General features: G+C 39.3%; 2 protein-coding genes across 2 annotated transcripts in view; both read right to left on the minus strand.

Moving 5' to 3' along the window:
* The window catches only part of bcl2b (BCL2 apoptosis regulator b), a 78,810-nt gene that overhangs the window by 36,269 nt on the left and 21,146 nt on the right, over positions 1-21,395 (minus strand). The gene's annotated exons all lie outside the window — the stretch shown is intronic.
* LOC130930022 (zinc finger BED domain-containing protein 5-like) overlaps positions 1-21,395 on the minus strand; it is a 101,789-nt gene that overhangs the window by 23,029 nt on the left and 57,365 nt on the right. The gene's annotated exons all lie outside the window — the stretch shown is intronic.

A 21,395-nucleotide genomic window follows, 5' to 3' on the forward strand; every position in this document is an offset into this window, starting at 1 on the left:
TGTACCATCAACGTGGCAGTCGAGCATGCTGACTACTGAGCCATCAACCCAGTGGCTATGGATACCAGCATGGTCTTTTAAGTTCTCAGGGAGTAAAGTTCTCCTAACCTGCTACCTCCGCGGCACTTTTCCAACTGTCTTTAGTAGCACAGTAGTCAGCACGCTCAACTGCCAAGATGTGGGTTGAAATCCCAGTTGGGAAGGAACTAGAAAAAGGATTGCAGTGACATCACTATCAAGACCAATTGCATATACTGTAGCTCGCAGTAAGGGTGTTCGAATAATCGATTTTGATCCGAAACCAACTTTTCTGGTTAAAACGATGTTAAAACCATTTGAAACGATGTTTCAAAACCGCACCATTTTGGTTTATTTAAGCCGCCGTAGTTTTCTCTGCATTTCCACTTCTTTCTATGAGAGCGCGCCATCTTAAACAACAAGAACAACAACAATTATGGCTACCGCAATTCTGCTTCTTTTGCCCAGCCAACTTTTGAGAAAATTGCATAACGCTATGAGTAAGTGTATTATTTCGTGATGTACTTAAAGTATATGTAGAAGGATTGCAGTGGATTGTCAAATAAAACATGCAATGGCAACAAAACGACAGACAGTATTATAGCACCACGTCTGGCTGAGTGTATATTGCACTATACCACAAGTATGAAATCATAAGCATGTATTTGTGTGTCTGTCTCGTTGTATGTGTGTGTGGGTGGGTGTGTGTGGGCGGGGGTAGTTTGTCTGTACCTCTGTCTCATTTTTCTGTCAAGATTGCTGCTACTAGATTACAGTAACTAAAACCATGCCATATTGTTTAATACAATATACATTTTCTAAAAATGCTTAGGTCTACATTTGAAAGTTGAATTTCTATGCACATTGTTCATTAGGCCATTAATGTGTTTGACATGACATATTTTGTAAAGATGAGGTGCTCAAAAACCTAAGGGATCATTGTGTTTGTTACCTTCAGTGGGATGCATATTTGTGTTTGTTTAGAATAGGTGATTGCCACCTTGCATATTGTTATTACTGCGTGATAGTTTTGCACTAATCATTGATTTATGTAATACCAGTGAGAAATGTGGCAGCACATCACCCTGAGCATGGCTGCCTACCTATTTCACCTGAGTGACCTGATTGACTGACTTGCTGATAGACTATTTGGTTTACAGACTGACTGACTGACTGACTACCTTTTCTCATGTTTGATTTTGTTTCAAATGGTATATGCATTTTCTACTTTCATTTTCGCTTCAATTAGGAACAGAGCCGGAGTCTGTTGTATAAAAAAATGCTCTTAATCCCAAGGGATTGTTCTGTGTGTATTAGCAGAGTTAAATTAACTGGCACTTTCAGATCTAATGAAGAAAAAAAATAATTTAAAGGGCAGCTGAAGAGCTTTTCGGATGAGCGTTTTACTCGGGTAAATTGGCCTGAATGCATCATACGCTGTCTCAAAACTCACATTGCCCAATTTTTTTTTTAATTGACCGCATAGTTTTTGAGTTACTGCCATAGCAACACCTTAGCAACAAGGGACACGCCTCGTTGCCGGCCGCTACCCGATAACATCAATTCAATGGGACCCCACCAGCGCTCTTATACGAAAGTATAGCACCACGCTATCCTCGCCATATATTGCAAACATTTTCTGGGTTTTACTCGCGAGTTTCGTCATGCCATATCGATGTTTAGCGACGAATTGCTCACATGAAGGCTCGAGACTCTATGAGTGGCCTAAAAAACCTTCTTCTGCAAGGATTTGGACATCTTTTGTGAGAGTCAAGCGGAAGAACTTTTACTCGGTGTTCTAACGTACCAGGGCGAGACGGGCCGGTGGTGCACCCGATTGTTGGTAGATTCTTAACCCCCAGTGGGCGCAGTCTGCTGCTGAGAGGCGGCCCTCACCTTCTTCGGGGTTTCGTCGCTGGGATGAACCCGACTCCGGGAAGGCCGCGCCCAGCTTGCCGGGGGCCCCTACTGGCCTCACACCGTATACGGGCAGAGCCTCCATCAGAAGGGCTGAGCAGCCAGCCCGCACTGTCCGCCCGCCCACCGCCACGCACCACCAGTCCCTACGGCACGATTGGCAGAACACCGGCTTCTCGTTACAGCTGAAACGAATACTCGAGCAACTCTAGTAACTCGAGTTTAAAAACTGATCCGAGTAATTTTATTGACCTCGAGTAATCGTTTATTTTGACAGCTCTAAGCATCACGTTTTGCTCAGACTACTTTTAATGCGGGACAGCACGCTGATGTCACGTGCGTAGAGGAAGAAGCATAAAAAAAATAAAATAAAAAAAACTTATTGCAGCCGACAGCCGCTACAAATGACGCCGACGTTGCTAAATACTAGCCCGCACGATGCTACGTTGGTAGCAGGTAGCGTCCGCTGAGTCTAGTAGAGATCACATGTATGTTGAACTAGATGCGAAATGACATACTCGGCTGCGTCTGGGCAGCGTTAGTAAACAGCCGCCATCTTAAAGCAGTAGAGCACTAAGCGCTAATAAAGAGCGCTAAGCGCTAATAAATAAGATTAACGTTACTGTCACTAGCTCACGTAACGTTAGCCCTGCGGAGGGCTAGGTTTCTATTAATTATGACCACTTTCGATGCGTGTCTAACGTGTCTTACATACAGGCTTTAACATAACATAACATTGTGGAGTGATGAGGGTGTAAAATAAAAACTCAATAATGCTAACTATCAATTTTAGCTCAGTAGTCATTGCTGGATAAAACACCAAGTAGCACTAATCCCTAATGTGCTCCAATACAGCCTGTATCATACATTTATTTTGAACAATGCAAAAACTCAAAATCCTATCAGGACTTGACAAACTTAAAACTTAACTAGAACTTAAAAATGGCTTGACACAAATAGAAATTCAATTGAAACACGTGGGAAAAAATCCTAGCTTTTAAGTGATGTGTGTTATCAAGCGTAAAGGCATTTTTGGTATATATATATATATATATATATATATATATATATATATATATATATATATATATATATATATATATATATATATACATACATACATACATGTATTTTTTTTTTATAAGATCTAAAGGTTTTTTGAGTGAAAGCAGTGAATTAGTCTTTTTTTTTTATTCTAGTTACATTTGAGATGCAATTGTTGGCTGTTTTCAACAATATACATCGAAAATAAAGACATTGATTGACTGAAAATGGTTCAAGATTAGATGAAGTGTCTTGTTTTCTCATGTATATTTATAACTGCTCTTCACCTAAAAATATATTTGTTTTATCCGATTACTCGATTAATCGATAGAATTTTCAGTCGATTACTCGATTACTAAAATATTCGATAGCTGCAGCACTAATCGCGTCCTTTGTTTTCAACATTTCAGCGATGACAGGTTTGGTTTTTCAAAGATGTAAGTAGACCCTTACTGGCAATTTGACACGTTTATTACTTGACGGCGACCTGTTTTTTTGTTGTTGCTGCTTACCTGTCATAAGACAGATGACAGGTTGTCCATTCATGTCAATTTGATACATTTTTACTAGACCTATATAACTACTAAACTGTTTTTCAATTACTGATAATTATATCACAGAATGACTGGGGAAAAAAGGTTCAGAGAAAATCACGATCCTAGATGCCTACCACTCTTCCTTTCGTAAAGGGTCGTAACCAATGTCTGCTGTGCCGAGTAAATCGTCATCATCTGACGCCTCAGGTTCCAATATATAGGGATTAATTGTAGATAATATTTCCTAGGAGCCTTTGCCATCCTTAGCGTCACGAAAGAGCGATCCTGAATGGTTACTTTCGGTGGAAATATCACTGAAATCATTGCTGCTGTTTTGCTCACTCTAGATAGTCTTCTGTTGCGTTCAGGGATTTACGTCACACTTCCGGGTTTGGGAAAAGACCATTAACAGAGTGCAAAAAAACTAAAAAACGCAAATTATCCTCGCAGTTACGTGTTAAAAATGACATGGTTGTTTTGTCGAACTCGTCCATGGTTTAAATTCGTAAAATTACGCCCAAATTTGAAATGCTCTTCAGCTGCCCTTTAAACAGAAGACATTCAGAATACTTTATTTGTCATTATTTTTATTTTGCCAAGAAATCGATATTGAAAAACGGGTTTGAGAGAAAATAATCGGGATTTCCTTTTTAGGCAAAATCGAACAACCCTAGGTCACAGTGTTAAAAAAGACAATAATAAATTGTTTTAACATAATTATCAGTTGTTGTTTTTTTTTTATATAACATTTATGGTTACTAAAGCACTATACTTTTTTAGGTTGGTTTGTTTGTTTTTTTAAACGGTAAAATTCTGACATCCACAGCTGCCAGTATTTTACAATAAAGTCAACAGTTTCTTTTTTAGAGTGTACATGCGCAATCTCAACCAGTAAGGGCTGAAAATAGACAGATGTGGGAAAATGTGTGAGTATAGGGAAGCTGATTGTTCGCAAATTGAAAAGGGAAAAATAACGTCACTGAACTTTCTGCTTTTGTCCGTATGATGCATTCAAGCGATCCATTGTTGTCTCCCAAGTAACATAACACGGCATGCCTGACATTTTGTTTTAAAGAACCTTTTCAGGGCGTGATTGCTCAACTTTTTTTTTTTTTTGTAAAGTTCTCAACAGTTCAGTTAGTGTAAAGTCACTTCCTGTGCCAGACGCCCCGGGATGACATCAGCGTCTGGTTTAAGTTGGACTGTGGTAGAGCCAAGTATGGTTAAATCAGAGTGTGTAACTAGGGAAAGAGTGCAGGCAGGCCAAACATGCACTCATATAGCACGGAGACAAAGCGGGTGAGCGAGGGCTAGAGTTGGATTAAACGTCGTAGCTAAGAGATTTTCCATTTGTTTGAAAGCATTTACTGAACTCTAGCCGAGAGAAAAGTTGACTCTTCTCAAACGAAACGCACAGCCTTTGATGGAATCCCAACTTGGCCCTGTAATTTGGGGAGATTCGTCGAACATGCAGCTGGTAATGACATCTGAGAGAGAATTCAACATGTCGGGCGAGGAGAAAGTAGAACATCAAAGTTTGGTGTCCTCTTTCATCCAGGAGGGGGCTGTGCGCAGAGAACTGGATGCGGTTTCAGGTTAGCGTGGCAGAGAGAGGCCCCCCGTATACAGGACGAATAAGGGAGGGCAGGCGTGGGAGTCGTCGGTGGGCACAGCGAGCAAAAAGCAGTGGCGAGAAGCCGAGCTGACATCTCAGATGTCCGATAATGTCACGGAAGACAACTGAGTAGGAGTGGGAACCTCTTGGTACCTCACGATACGATACAAAGCTCACAATGACGATGATCTGACGATATCGCAATACAACGATTATCGATACATTTGTAGAATATCCTAGAATGATTTTCTGACCCAACAACTAATAAACAGAAAAACAAGCTTCTGCTGTGAATTGAAATGAGTTTATCACTAGTCGACGTCCAATCTATTTGAACTCCATTTGATCCCTCCCACTTCAAACGGATTGAACTTCGATGGCCATCAGTGGCAGCCAATGAGGTACTTTTCCTGTTGATTTTCAGTTAATTCCCGTTGATTTGGGGGTATTTTATGGGTCACTTCCTGTTTATTTTGAGTTACAGAACAGGAAGTGACCTGGGAATCACCCAAATGAATAGGCAGTGACTCAAACTCAACAGGAAATGACCTGTAAATGCCCTAAAATGAACAGCAAGTGACCTGCAAATGCCACGAAAATCACACCAAATGACTGTGAATGCTCTGGTTTTGAATGAACAAAAGTTCCCATTCTAAATGGATTGGGCGTCGAGCACCGTCAATGGCAGCCTTAGAGTTAACTGAGACACTATTATGGTGGAAGATTTTGGCAGCAGCTTGTTGGTTCCCTTTTTTAAAAAAAAACAAAAAAACATTGACACCTGTTTAAAACGGTATCTCGATTTTTGGCAGGAGCATATCGATAACCTTTTGGGATAAAAAGTATCACGATATATCACCTTTTTGATATTTTGTCACACCCCTACAACTGAGCGTTTGAGGCTGAGCTCTTTTGCATCTTTGAAGTTGGAACAAAGGAGGTGAAACGCTCAGAAGAAACTCCAAAAAAGCCACAGAGAAGGCAGCGCTCAATATCTCATTGACTGCCATTGACAGCGCAAGACGTCAATTCATTTTGACTGGGAGGGATGCCAGCGATTATTCAGTCTAGCTACGTCCATGGCAGCCAATGAAAATTCATGTACTATCAGGCATGGGCGTAGGTTTGGTCTCAACATTGGTAGGGACAATATAACAGCATAACGTTGCCTGGCACGGCCAGACTGTTCTTCCTGTATTTTTCAAACACTGAGAGAAAAGTCTGGGAACCAGCCCATTAACGGCCTCTCGAGCAGGTACAAAATCAATGGACAAATCAGATTCGTTTATTTGCGTGACGTGTTCTTAACGAGCAACGTCACTCTTGCGCGTCGAAAGTCGTCTCCACAACAACACAGATGGTGAACAGGAGAGCCGAGAATATGTTCCAATCCACGGTAAAATCAGTTTTAAATTACCAAAAACACATCGACACGAGTCATTGACAACAGTCTGTCTCGCGCTAGCCATGTTGAATAAACTCCGCTCTCCTCGTATGTTTACTTCCGCGCGCAAGTCCCTTGTCCTGCCCTCGTCGTTTTACTAACGTCACGACTGCCCGTCGCTGATTGGTCCACTCCACTGTCTGTTTGCCGTGGCTTGCTCCGCCCTGGAAATTGTATCCGCTGAATGGTGGCCAGACTCAACAGCTGGAACAGCGGTGAGTGTGGTGTACCAGGCAAAGCATAACGTGCATGTAGACTTTTTTTTTTTTTTTTTAATAAATTTGTACATAGAGGCATCCCAGCAACTGAAACTTCGCTCAAAATTTTGGCAGTGCTCTCCGGCGTTTCATTGTCCACATTGTTGTTGCTTTTGAAAGCTTAGGTTTGAAAATTACCTATATCCATCTTGCCTCTTCTGTCCTTAAGTGATTTGTTTTTGGGAGGGCTAAGCAAAGCAAATGACCGTCTCTAAGGTGCTAGTCTCATGATACGTATGTTTGAAAAATAAACTTGACCCATTATAAAAAATTTTTTTTGCTCATTACATTCATTTTTGTTGTTTTTTTGTATTGCTTTACAACTTTTATAGACAACATTTTACCGGCAACCTCTTAATTTTAAATTCATATACTGGAAAGTCAATTGTATGCAATGGCATTTTAGACCAACTGGGGCGTATAGGGTAAGGGCCACATTTTCCACGAATATGAACCTAATTAATTGATAGGTGAAATGATCAAAGCAAAATAAATCTGTATTGACTTATACTAACATTTATGTGAATTGGTTCACTTGATACAACGTTTGATTCAACATTTTGAAGTGGAAGAATGGGTCCACTTCTGGGGGGACTCAGGAGCACCCCTAGACTCAAACTAAAGTATTGTAAACAAAAGTGATTTGGGGAAAAAAATCATGAAAAAAAATCTGAGATATCCAAGGACCGATCTACATCTGAGGCATCCTAGACTAAACAAAGTACTCTCATAATATTCTGATGTGCGATTTCATTTCATAGATTTTTTTTCCCAAGTCAGTTCATGTTCATATCCGTGTCCCTTTGAAGTGGATTGATTCTTGGGACTTGCACTATGAAGCCACTGCGTTGCATTATGGTAATGCACATAATGCAAACAATGGTCCAAATGAGGGATGGTTAGCTTGACTTATATTCCTTGTGGAGGCTTGCTTGACCGCAGTAGTTTTGCACGTTAGCAAGTTCACACAGAATAATACTATGCTAACTCTGATACAGGTCACATTTTTAGTAGCAAAACCATTGACGTCTTTTTACATTACTTGCAGTAGCTTGTGCTGTCAAAAAAAAACTTCTAATATCTAGGCATGTGCCGGTATGAGATTCTTGATGGTATGATAACCTTAAGCAAAAATATCACAGTATCACGGTATTGCAATTGCAACTCTAAAATATTTTGAGATTTCTAGGTTACAAAAAAACTTTTTTCCAATGAACAGAATTTTTAGTTTTCAAAACAACATATTAGCAAATTGGAATATACGTAATGTATAATGTCAAGTTAAATAAATTTTAAAAAATGAAATATTCTAAATAAAATTAAATTGGCATGCTAATTAGCCACGTTATCTGCCTCGTTAACAAATTAATGGTACAGCATGTTGTACCACTGCTAGACACACTACACACGCTGGAGTTAACTCTCGTAGCTAGTGGAGAACGTTCATGACAGCTTTTACTAACATTTAATTTTGTATAAATGCAAAATTATATTGGAGGTATTGCCTCCTTGGCAGCCACCCTCCGAAAACATGTTTTACTTGTCAGTTGGCCTTCCTCCTCTAAGCCACGGCGGTCTGTAACTTTTCTGTAACCGAAGTATTCCCATACGAGTGACTTCGTTTTCTTTGATGGGGGAAAAAGTTTAAGTGTTTCATGTCCTCCAGCCAACACTGACACTGAGCAACAACTTAAGGCGGAGGAGTGAGCCCTGCATTTTTGGGACATGAAAAATAGCTAATACCGTAAGGACGGTATGACGGAAAATTTTAGTGGTTTGAAACCTTAAAGTTTTCATACCATGGTATACCTTGAAACCAGTAACCGGCACATGCCTACTAGCTAATCAAACGTGCATTTGAAGGGAAAAAAATGGACCGGCACATTCAGCAAGTGAAAGGGATAAATGTAAGTCTGAACATAATGAAAATAATTCAATAATAGTAGTAGGGTCTATTCTATCCTTACAACATATGGGAAGACAATATAAATTACCCATATAACTGAACTCATCATATAATGCAAATAAGGTGGATTAAAAAAGTTGGTGGTGACAATTTGAGCATACTGAAAAGCTGGAAGTGTTATGTTCCTACAGTCCCTATGCAAACCTTCGCCCTTGCTATCAGGTCAGTACCTTCTCAGACTGACGTTTTTTGCATCGCAAATGGAACGTGTTCCGCTGAAATGAGACGGTTACACTGTGATGGTCCCAAATTTTCATAAAGGCTCAATACAGCACTTGGCGGGCCGAAAGGACAAGTTGGACAACAGGCGTTTACTTTGCTCGTAGTCTAGAAAAGGAACAAAAAATGTACTATGACAGTTTTTCCCCCCGAACAGAACTGTCGTACTCATTCATCCATTATTAAAATTGTTTTACAAAAGATGTGGGGGTTTTTTTGCTAGCCAGCAGGCAGGCACAGGAACGGACTTGCTCAGGTTCTTTTTGTTTTTCATCTCACTCCCACAAGGCCCAACCCCCAAAAAATCATTTTAGACTTTTATGTTCAAGGGTATGACAGTGATTTGCCCTTGGATAAATTCTGCATTCCAGAAAACAGGGAAGCTGGAAATGTTCATTCCTATGCAAACTGTTGACAAATTGAAGTAATCTACCATACCACAACAATGACACAAAAGGCACTATCTAACAAGATGTCTAAAACAGAAATTGTGCTCAGGGCTGGGCAATTTTAAGATGGAGATCAAGATTGACAAAAAAGATTTAATCAATCTCGATGATCAGCTGTATTGTATTTAACTGACACCATTCATATGCAGTAGACATCGACTGATATGGGTTTTTTAGGACCGATACCGATTATTAGTAGTCATAGGGACCGATAACCAATTTTCGGAGCTGATATTCATTTGCAATAAAAGTGTAAAAATTGGTGTATAAAAATTGAATAATGAAACACTGAACTTCATTGAAATGCCTAAAGCATGTTTATTGAATCACACAAATAGAAAATAACAACTAATAATAGGTGGTTCAGAGGTAGTCGTTCCCCAACCCAGAGGCTGAGGGTTCGATTCTCCCCCCTGATGACCTCGTCTAAGTATCCTTGAGAAGATACTAAAACCCACGTTGCTCCTGGTGCTGCGTCACCAGTAGGTAGATGAGGATATAGTTTGAAGCGCAATACAAGTGTAACTTCATTTACCGTTACCATTTAACCAATCAGAGGACAGGGTGAATAGTAGTGCAGAAGAGAGAGGTACGGCTGCATCTGAGCCGAAATAACCCTGCTCTAAATTGAGTTTCCAAATATCGGCGCTGATAATCGGCCCGGCTGATAATCAGTCTTTCTCTAATATGCAGATTTAAAAATAACTAGTCTGGCAGATTATGAACGGTACCAAAAAAAGTCCAAATTTTTTTCAGGCGGTTTAATACACTCCAGATGGGGGAAACTCTAAAGCCAAACACAAATAAAAAATAACATTTAATTTTTCAAATATCGCCAGCTCAATGCTAATATACAGTGGTATGAAAAAGTATCTGAACCTTTTGTAATTTCTGCATAAAATTTGATCTTTGTCAAAATCACATAGATGAAAAAACAGTGTCTGCTTTCACTGAAACCACCCAAACATTTATAGGTTTTCATATTTTAATGAGGATAGCATGCAAACAATGACAGAAGGGGGTAAAATAAGTAAGTGAACCCTCTGCCAAAGGAGAATTAAAGAGGAATTAAAATCCATTTTTACCAAATAATTTTAAGTCAGGTGTGTCCCCAATCACTGATGAGTGGTTTAAAGCTGACCAGCCAACTATTAAAACACACACCTGGTAATAATTGTCTTGGGCCATGTCCACACGTAGCAGGTTTTTTTAAAAACGAGGATTCTGCCCTAATACGTCGGGGAAAAATAATTGCGTCCACACCTGCACGTTTGTGTAGAAAAGAAAAAAAACTTCCACAGCCAACCGCTTTCATTCATTTTTAAGTATATTCAAAACAATAAAATAATTGTCCAAAATACCCATTATTTAATAAGAAGCACAGCAAGAGTTTGTAAAAAAAACACAAAAAAAGCAATAGAAAGCCCCTATTTAATATACTCCAAATGTAAAAATTGGTCTCATGTGTGACGTGAGGACAAAATTTGTCGCAGCCAGTGACGTAAATCTTCGGTTATCAGTGTCCACAAGATGGAGCCACAAACGCAGAATTCGCAAATCTTCACCTTCCCCGTCGTTTTTAAGAACCCTGGTTTAATTCTGCGTGCTCATGTGGATGATAGGTAGAACCGCAGAAAAATATCTTCTTTTTGCCAAATACCCTGCTACGTGTGGACATGGCCTTGATGAGAAGCATTGTCTGATGTGCATCATGGCTCGATCAAAAGAGCTGTCTGAAGACCTGTGATCAAGGATTGTTGATTTGTATAAAGCTTGGAAAGGATACAAAACCATCTCTAAAAGTCTGGATGTTCATCATTCGACAGTCAGAGACGTTATCTACAAATGGAGAAAATTTGGCATTGTTGCTTCTCTCCCAAGGAGTAGCCGTCCACCAAAGATGACGCCAAGAGTTCAGCGCAGAATACTCAGAGAGGTGAAAAAGAACCCTAGAGTGTCTGCTAAAGACTTACAGAAATCACTGGCACAGTCCAATATCTCTGTGCACACATCAACTATATGTAAAACTATGGCCAAGACTAGTGTTCATGGGAGGACTCCACGGAGGAAGCCACTGCTGTCTAAAAAAAAGTGTTGCTAGTTTAATGTTCGCGAAAAGGCACTTGGACACTCCACAGAATATTTTGTGGACTGATGAAACTAAAGTTGTATTGTTTGGGAGTAACACACAACGTCATGTGTAGAGGAAAAATGGCAGAGCTCACTAACATCAAAACCTCATCCCAACCATGAAGCATGGTGGTGGGAGCATCATGGTTTGGGGCTGTTTTGCTGCCTCATGGCCTGGACAACTTGCAATCATCAATTGAAGAATGAATTCAAAAGTTTATCAGGATGTTTTGCAGGAAAACATGAGGCCGCCTGTCAAAAGTTAAAACTAGTTAAAACAGTTAGAAAAGGATGGATGGTGCAACAAAACAATGATACAAAACACGAAGTAAATCAACTTCAGAATGGTTTAAGAAGAATAAAATACACGTTTTGGAGTGGCCAATTCAAAGTCCAGACTTGAACCCCATTGAGATGCTGGCTGTGGCATGACCTAAAGACAGCGATTTATGCCAGACACAAATCTGACCGAACTACAGTGGTTTTGTAGAGAAGAATGGGCCAAGATTAGTCCTGATCAAAGTGCCAGACTGATCTACAGCTACAGGAAGCGTCTGGTTGAAGTTATTTCAAAGGGGGGAGGGCACAAAATATTAAATGTAATGGTTCACCTACTCATTTTCCCCCTTCTGTAATTTGTTTGTATACTATCCTCATTAAAATATGAAAATCTATAAATGTTTGGGTGGTTTTAGTTAAAGCAGACACTGTTTTTTTCATCTGTGTGATTTTGACAAAGATCAGCTCACATTTGATGGTGATAATATGCAGAAATGTGAGAAATTCCAGAAGGTTCAGATACTTTTTCATACCACTGTATACAATGTTAGAAGACATTGTATATAAACTACCAGTCATACAAAAATATTTGTGATCCCTTTTTTGGCCAGATCGCCCAGTCCTAGTCTGAAGTGTATTTATTATGAAAGATAGACATCTTTGTATTCTCGTAAATATAAAATAACAACCACATAACAAAAAAGATCCCAAAATGCTGTATGATATCCATTGCCATTTACTTGTAGCACAAGTACGCATTAAAGTCAGTTGGACTTTTATTGCCGTCAATGGCACGGAATCATGATCATTTACTGCATTGTACATTGGACGTCAACAGCAGAGAATGAGTTAAAGAAGAAAGTCCTTCCAGGCATCCTGTCTCATTTCACCTTGTGACTTCAAGATGTGTGGGGTCTCAGCCGTTTAAAAAAATCACATGCTGCTTCACTTCATCAGGCCTCTTCAAAACAACCAGATGAAGCCTGCCGATCTCCGCTGTGATGTTCTAACTCACGCCCTCCCTCCTCCACTTTTCAGTCTGAAGAAAAGTTCAACGACCTCTCTCAGGCAACCAGCTGATTTCCGAGCAAAGGAATCCCAAGAATGCATTGATGTGGTGAAACAAACAAGAGATTTGATATGAGCCGGCCTGTAGATAAGCTCGTCTGTAGCCTTAAAGGGGAACGTCCACCACGCATTCGCATGATGTAACCCAAGAACTTCATGTAAACATTCTTTAGTGATGAACGTACGCCATCTGACGCCATTCGGTTCCACTTTGTGCTTTGGTGAGTCTGTGAGGGACGCACATCTGTTTGAACAACAGCCTCACTGTGACCTTCATTGTAGGGAAACAAGCACCTGACGAATGAATAATCAGTTGCCATTTGTGACAACCAAGGTCTATCATGTGTTCTAAATACCATTACGTGGGGCTTGCTGTTATGGATACTACTGTGGGTCAAGGTAGACAATAAGGAAGCCCCAATAATCTATTTTAGCATGCGAGTCCGAGTCACCTGATTTTGAGGATCTGCCGATACCGAGTCCCTATCCAATAACTTGGAATAGAATAGAACAGAATACAGTAGGTCTTTGTTGTCATTGTCAACAACGGAACATTGTGAACAACCAAATTGGACGTGGCAGTCCAGTATATGGCGGAAAACACTCAGGTGACTTGAAGTTCCGCTCTGAGACCCCCAATTTGGCCAAATTTCAAAATAGTCCGATATGCATGTGTGATACACCATTGGTAAAGCTTAAACTCTAAATTTTCTGGGGGAAGAAAAATTTTTGAGCTGGAGGGCATTTGAAAAAAAAAATTTAAACAGCAAAAACTTATCTGGAGGTGAGAGCACGCGAGATCAGAATTACAGACGCCATGACTTTAACGATATATTGTTGCGTTCTTACCTTGTGTCGATCCAAAAACTCCATGTAGCATGTATCACTTAGTGTCAAGACACAGCTGTGAATGGCCTCAGCTGGATTTTTGGGGGATTTTATGGGTGAAACATGGTAATATAACTAGGGGTGTCAAACGATTAAAATTTTTAATCGAGTTAATTACAGCATAAAAATTAATTAATCGCAATTCAAACCATCTATAAAATACGCCATTTTTTTCAGTAAATTATTGTTGGAATGGAAAGATAAGACACAAGATGGATATATACATCCAACATACAGTACATAAGTACTGTATTTCTTTATTATAACAATAAATCAAGATGGCATTACCATTATTAACATTCTGTTAAAGCGATCCATGGATAGAAAGACTTGTAGTTCTTAAAAGATAAATGTTAGTACAAGTAATAGAAATTTTATATTAAAACCCCTCTTCATGTTTTCGTTTTAATAAAATGTGTAAAATTTTCAATCAAAAAATAAACTAGTAGCCCGCCATTGTTGATGTCAATAATTACTTATACAATGCTCATGGGTGCTGAAACCAATAAAATCAGTCGCACCCAAGCGCCAGCAGAGGGTGACAAAACTCCAAAAAACACAAGTACACATTTTACTGTGCTGTCATTTTAATCTGTTTGAGCGGGGAATTTGGCGTTAATTGCGTCAAATATTTTAACCTGATTAATTTTAAAAAATTAATTACCGCCCCTTCATGTGATAATTTTGACAGCCCTAAATATAACAATTGTTGCGATGCAGAAATCGCAGACATCAAGGATTGGTCGAGATTTTCGTTTTCATATATTTACCCTTTTAAACATATTTTTTCAACTTTTCTTTCTTTGGTTCCATCATTTATCCTCTAACATATCGGAGAAAATGCGACAGTAACCAAAAAAAATACAATTAAGCGATAGTTATGATGTAGATATCCATGGTTTTTACAGACACCTTTTTTTTTATTGTGACGTCATTTGTTTAAAAGTTTAAAATATGCGAGTAAATTTTTTAAAGTTTTTTTTTTTTTAATGAAATATTAGACATCAATTAAGGATTCTAAGCTAAAAATGACAGACATTTAGAATAATAAAAATAATTAATTACCTTTGTTTTATGGTTGGGTTGAAACAAAAGCGGTTGCGCGACGTCTGTAAACGGGGGTTTCCAGGGTAAAACAGACAAATTAAAAATAGTTCGGGGGCTTAATGCAACATGAATCTGCTATGGCAGCATATAGACATATTGTTCTATCAAACACAATAGTTGTTTTGGCTTAAAATACAGCAGTTTCTTTTAAAGAGGAGTGCAAGAGCAGAAACTGCTTTTTCAGTCTTGTCTGTTTTTTCAGCCATAAACATATGTATTTAATAAAATGAATACATAGGAAAATATATGCTCTACAAGCCAGTCTCCACCTGTCCACTAAATCCTCCATCAGTGCCTCCTCCTCGAGTGGTCGATGGTGTGTCAGTATATACGGTGCATGCTATTCTCGAATCCAGAGAGAGGGGGAGGGGGCTGCAGTACCTGGTCAACTGGGAGGGTTACGGTCCTGAACAGTATTCCTGGATCCCCCGCTTCTGGATTCTCGATCGCCGCTTCTGCGGAATTTCCACTCTGTCCATCCTACGAGACTAAGTTGTCTGCCAGGAGGCATCCGTTGAAGAGGGGGTTCTGTCATGTTTTTGGTTTCAGTTGTGCTTTGTGACATGTTTGTGTTTCAGTTGCGCTTTGTGACATGTTTGGGTTCTCAGCTGTTCTTTGTCAGGCATTAAAGAGCACACTGTCTTTGTGACGCATTAGGAGCGTCCTGTATTAAGGACGCCTGTGTTTTAACAGCTGTGTCAGACGAATGCCTTGCTTACCGCTGTTTCCTCATTTTGTTTTTTTGTGCTCTATTTTGTATTGGACTTTGTTATTTGTTAAATTTGCGTACTGTTTGGTATGCTTCCTTTGAATTACCTTTATTAAGTACAAAATTATTCGCTATTTCTAGTCTCTGAGTCTGTGACTGACATCCACATAAACGGCTTGCCGTTCATCACAGATTCTGTTCCGTGGACGTCATAGCCGATGAAACCTTGACAAATGTGCTTTCTTGGAAGTTTGAGACTCAAAAAATGGCTCTCATGCCTCTAGTCGCTAAACTAAATCTTAATGTACGCTTGTGTGGAACTGTAGTTCACAACGACAACAAAAAAACGATTCCATTCTCGCCAAAACAAGTAAAGCTCTTTACAAGGCTATTATCTCTCGTACTCATTAAAACAAGATTCAATTTTTTCTTGTGCAACAATTAGAATCGATCGAGAGTCAGGCGAGTGGGCCGAGTTCGAGCAGTGACAAAACAGAGCGGATTAGCTCCCGGCCAGATTAAACGGTGATTGGCAGAGGAGGTGTGTAAAACATGGGAAAAAATTGGGATGGGAAAATGGGAAAAAAACAACCAGAGTATTCTCCCTGTAGTTTTCAAACACTGTGAGAAATAGTCTGGGACCCAGCCCATTAACGGCCTCTCGAGCAAGGTACAAAATCAATCGTCCAATCAGATTCGTTTATTTGCGTGACATCTTCTTAACGAGTAACGTCACTCTTGCCCGCCGAAAGTCGTGTATACAACAACACAGATGGCGAACGGGAGAGCCGAGAATATGTTCCAATCCGCGGTAAAACCAGTTTCAAATTACCAAAAACACATCGAAACAACAACAGTCAACATGGCTCGCGCTAGCCATGTTGAATAAACTTGTCCATTCTCCGCTCATGCTAATTACTTGTCGCTTTAACAACGTCATGTCTGCCCGTCGCTGATTGGTCCACTCCGCTGTCTATTTGCTGTGGCTTGCTCCGCCCTCGGAATTTGATCCGCCGGACGGTTGCCAGACTCAATCGCTGGAACAGCGGTGAGTCTGGTATACCATGCAACATGTATGCTAAGCATGTGCCGGTATGAGATTCTGCCAGTATGATAACCTTAAGCCAAAATATCACGGTTTTACGGTATTACAATTACAGCTCTTAAATGTGTTACTTTGAGATATCTGTGTTTAAAAAAAAACATTTTTTCCATCGAACAGGAGCCTAAACCCACAGCCACAGCTCAACATTATTACCATCAGAACAATAATAATTGAATTATTTTCCATAAAAAGCATGAGTGTATGACTTGTATCATGTTTACATTATACACACTCTCTTTCTCAACACAGACAGTTGCCAGAAAGAAAAAAACACCATGTTTTACCACTACTAGACACATTATCCACATTGGAGTTAACTCTCGTAGCTGGTGGAAAATGTTTATGACAGTATTTACTAACCTTTAATTTTGTATAAATACGAAATCATATTGGAGGTATTGCCTCCTCGGCAGCTACCGTCTGTAACTTTTCTGTATCCGAAGTATTCCCATACAAGCGTTCGTTTTCTTCGATGGGGGAAAAAGTTCAGTTCACCTCTTCCAGCCATCGTGTAACACAGCTGACTCACTGACACTGAGCAACAACTGGGTTGAGCCTTGCGAAGGATTTCTCCCTGCATTTTTTAGGACATAAAAAATAGCTTATACCTTAGGGACGGTAGGGCAGAAAATTTTTGCGGTTTTGAAACCGTGACGTTTTCATACCACAGTTTCCCTTCAAACCGGTAATCAGCACATGTCTAATGTATGCATTTAAATACTACCCTATTTGTATACTGCTCGCTTGATTAAACTCTGAACCACTCACACACGGGCTCAAATGCACTGTACTTGATGTGATGCAGGACATCAATGGAAAGCAATTTCAGAACGAGCGTGTAGCAGCGATGAAGCAAATTTATTTTCCTTCATTTAATATTTCTTTGATAATTTAAAATACTTCCAAACCGTGGACATGTTGGTTGTGAGACGATAGTGTTGCTTCTCGCTGCGTTTTGATTACGTCATCACAAGAGGACTACGGTTCTTCATATTATTCGGTGGTAAATTTTCGGCCTATTACTGAAAACCGAGAATTAAATTTTAGCTATTTACGGCCAAAAGTTTTCAAGGCCGAATTTTCTGTCACATCTCTACAAATTATGTTTAGATGCTTTGTTTTACATAAACTAAAGAAAAAAATAATAATCCAATGTGATTAATTGAGCTATTTTGTAGGGTTGTTCCGATCATGTTTTTTTGCTCTCGATCTGATCCCGATCGTTTTAGTTTGAGTATCTGCCGATCCCGATATTTCCCGATCCGATTGCTTTTTTTTTTGCTCCCGATTCAATTCCAATCATTCCCGATAATTTTTCCCAATCATATACATTTTGGCAATGCATTAAGAAAAAAATGAATAAAACTCGGACAAATATATACATTCAACATACAGTACATAAATACTGTATTTGTTTATTATGACAATTAATCCTCAAGATGGCATTTACATTTGAACATTCTTTTTGTGAGAGGGATCCACTGATAGAAAGACTTGTAATTCTTAAAGGATAAATGTGACTTTGTATATTGTGACTAAATATTGCCATCTAGTGTATTTGTTGAGCTTTCAGTAAATGATACTGTAGCCATGCCCAAATGCATGATGGGAAGTGCAACCATGACTGTGCTTATTGGCACCAATTGATATATCTTCTCTGTGTTGGGAAATAACATAGGGTGTTAAGAAAAAGATCAACTACTACCTTGCTTTCCATCATTGCTTTCCCACGATATTTCTAAATGTTGAGAGAGGGATTTTAAGGCTTAAGCCAATTAATAAAGGCTCCAAAGACGGCCAAAGTTCACTCTACTCATTTAACGCTGCCTTTTAGCTTTATATATAGGTAAATCGGCGCCATTATAGATTGAACGTGACAGTGCGTGAGTGGATCGTGCAGCGTATGCGTTAATTGAGTGATTAACTTAAAAAAAAAAAATTACCGCCGTAAACGCGATAAATTTGATAGCCCTACTTTAAGCCAAAACTAAAGACTCTGGATGAGTGTAAGACATTTTGTCTGTAACATTAAATACAATTAGAAAACGATTTCATTAATAAATATGTATATATTAAAAAAAGGCATGTCCGATATTTTTTTGCCGATTCCGATACTTTGAAAATGACGTGATCGGACCCGATCGGACATCTTTACTATTTTGGTTGTGATTTTCTTTGCTTATGAGGGCTTGACAGCGCTCTCAACCTCCCCAGTCAAAATGTATTGGACGTCGATTGCCGCCAATGGCAATTAACACTTAATTAATTGAATTAAATTAAAAAGCTGAAAAAAAAAATCTTTTCCAATTTCCAATTTCGAACTGAAAATGATTTGATAGTGCCCAATTTCTGATCATGTGATCGGATTGGGGGACATCCATAGTAGACACTGTCAAAATAAACTATTAAGGTGAATATGTACCAAAATCATCTCTATTTCACGCCAGTTTGTATTGAAGATTTCAGTTTTCAAGCATTTGCTCTTGCCATAGCTGCCCGAACCTTTTGCCTCTGATGCTCTGATGCCTATTTAGTGCTCTGCATTTGGACAGTTTCACGAGTACCTTACTTTGCAGTCAGCAGATGCATCAGCTGAGAATCAGATGATTATTGAGTCAGATGACTAAAAACCGGAGAAGTCGTCTCCTGGTTTCGTTTTCCTCACGCAACAAGAAAATCTCAACTATTTTCTCCTATTTCACTGTTTCAGACCTGATGATCAAGGTCATATAAATAAGTGAAGGTAAACTCATTGTCTGCCATTGACAGCTTCAGATGTCCAATCCCATTTGAACTAGGCGAAACAAATTGGATGTATATCGCCATCAAGGACAGCGAGTGAATTAAAATTTAAAAAGCAGCAAATGAGGGTAGACGTGCAAGCCACTTTAATGCTTTTCAAATTCTATTCATTAAACCGAGACGGAAAATAGATTCTTATTTGATTTTTTTTTTTTACAGCCCTGTGCCATCAAATGTGAAAGCCAAATGAAGTACTTTATAGGTCAATTTGCAGACTTAATTAGAAGGAGCTGGTTAGACTCGCCAGCTTCCGCTCCCCTCGTCTAGACATCTCCCCACGTCCTCTGTACGGAAAAATGACATGAATGAATGGAGGTGCTGGAAAAATGTATTGTGACAGAAAACAGAGGTAGAAACATCCCTACAAGCGTTCTATAGTACCCAAAAAATGCAAATCAAAACAGCTCTAAGGGGGGAAAAACTCAATCTGTCAAGTCTTGTGGTTTCCACTTCTCACAATGTTCTTTGAAGTAGGTGGCATCATTTGTAGTTGCAACAACAGGTCGACAACTAATTAAAATGTGCACCTTGAGTGAAATTGATGCCCCACACCCATGTGAAGGACCCCAGCGTACAATGAGATGAGTTCAGGGTTCTGGATTATTTTCGATTAAGAGGCTCCGCACATCCGTACTTGCGCAACAGTTGCTTCATTATGGTTACTGCTAAAATTTGGCATTAAAATAATACAGTCAAAGAAAACATTATTTAAGAAGAATTATTTACAAATACATACACATACATGAAAATGTGACCTGGCAAGGCAACTTGGAACAAGAAAGTAATGTGCTTCTTTTTTTAACGTGAACATTTAAAGGGAACCTCAGACTTAAAGACTTTTAGTCTGTAAAAAACAGTGTTGGGAATAACGCCGTTATAAATAACCCCATTACATAACGGCGTTATTTTTTTCAGTAACGGGGTAATCTAACTAATTATTTTTTCCGCCGTTACAACGCCGTTACCGTTACTGACGGTCAAAAGCGGTGCGTTACTTACTTTGAATAAATTGAAGAAACTACCAGCCGTAGCGAGTCTATTCTGCTCTGTTTATTTGTCATCCAAGACTTGGGATGCGTTCAGGTTCACGGCAATGAAAATAGTAAACACACATAGCCTACCTTTGCAAGAACGATGGAGTTGCCGTTTAATACGGTCATTATGTGCAGGTCCTGCACCCATCCGTAGCAAAACTGTTCGTAGCTTTGTAGCGATTTGTAATTTCGGAATCGCTGATGAGTTTAATAACATACACTAAACAATAAATACAGCAGGATGTCAATTTCGCGTAATTGTGGAAGCCCATCGACATCTTTACTCCATTTGTCTTCGGCTTGCTCGTAAGGGTCAACATTGTTCACATCCTTAAGTTTGATATAGTTACTTTCCCTGGTAACGAGTTACTTTTACTATAGAGTAATTCAGTTACTAACTCAGTTACTTTTTGGAAGAAGTAGTGAGTAACTATAACTAATTACTTTTTTAAAGTAACGTGCCCAACACTGGTAATAAGCCACAATTGTTCTCTTTCACTAAAATGTTATTCGAAACCCAAAAAATATTGCCATTGAATTAACAAGCTATAATATTTAGTACATGTTTTAACCTACTGAGGGCGCCATGTTTTATGCGTGCAATGGACGCTCGGAGTGATGACGTAGTTGGCCTGGACTGGGAGAATAGGCGTGCTAGCTAGCAAGTGAAGCTACCATGACGACTGGCATGATTTTGTCACATTCTGCTGCTGGTCAGATTGTTTTGCTACAGAGCTGTGGGATGAGTTCCTGACGTAGTACCTGCATCCAATTCCAGCTCATCAGCAGTGTCTTTAAACCGATCCTA

The sequence above is a fragment of the Corythoichthys intestinalis genome, chromosome 14 (assembly GCF_030265065.1).
Source record: "Corythoichthys intestinalis isolate RoL2023-P3 chromosome 14, ASM3026506v1, whole genome shotgun sequence".
Lineage (NCBI taxonomy): Eukaryota > Metazoa > Chordata > Actinopteri > Syngnathiformes > Syngnathidae > Corythoichthys > Corythoichthys intestinalis.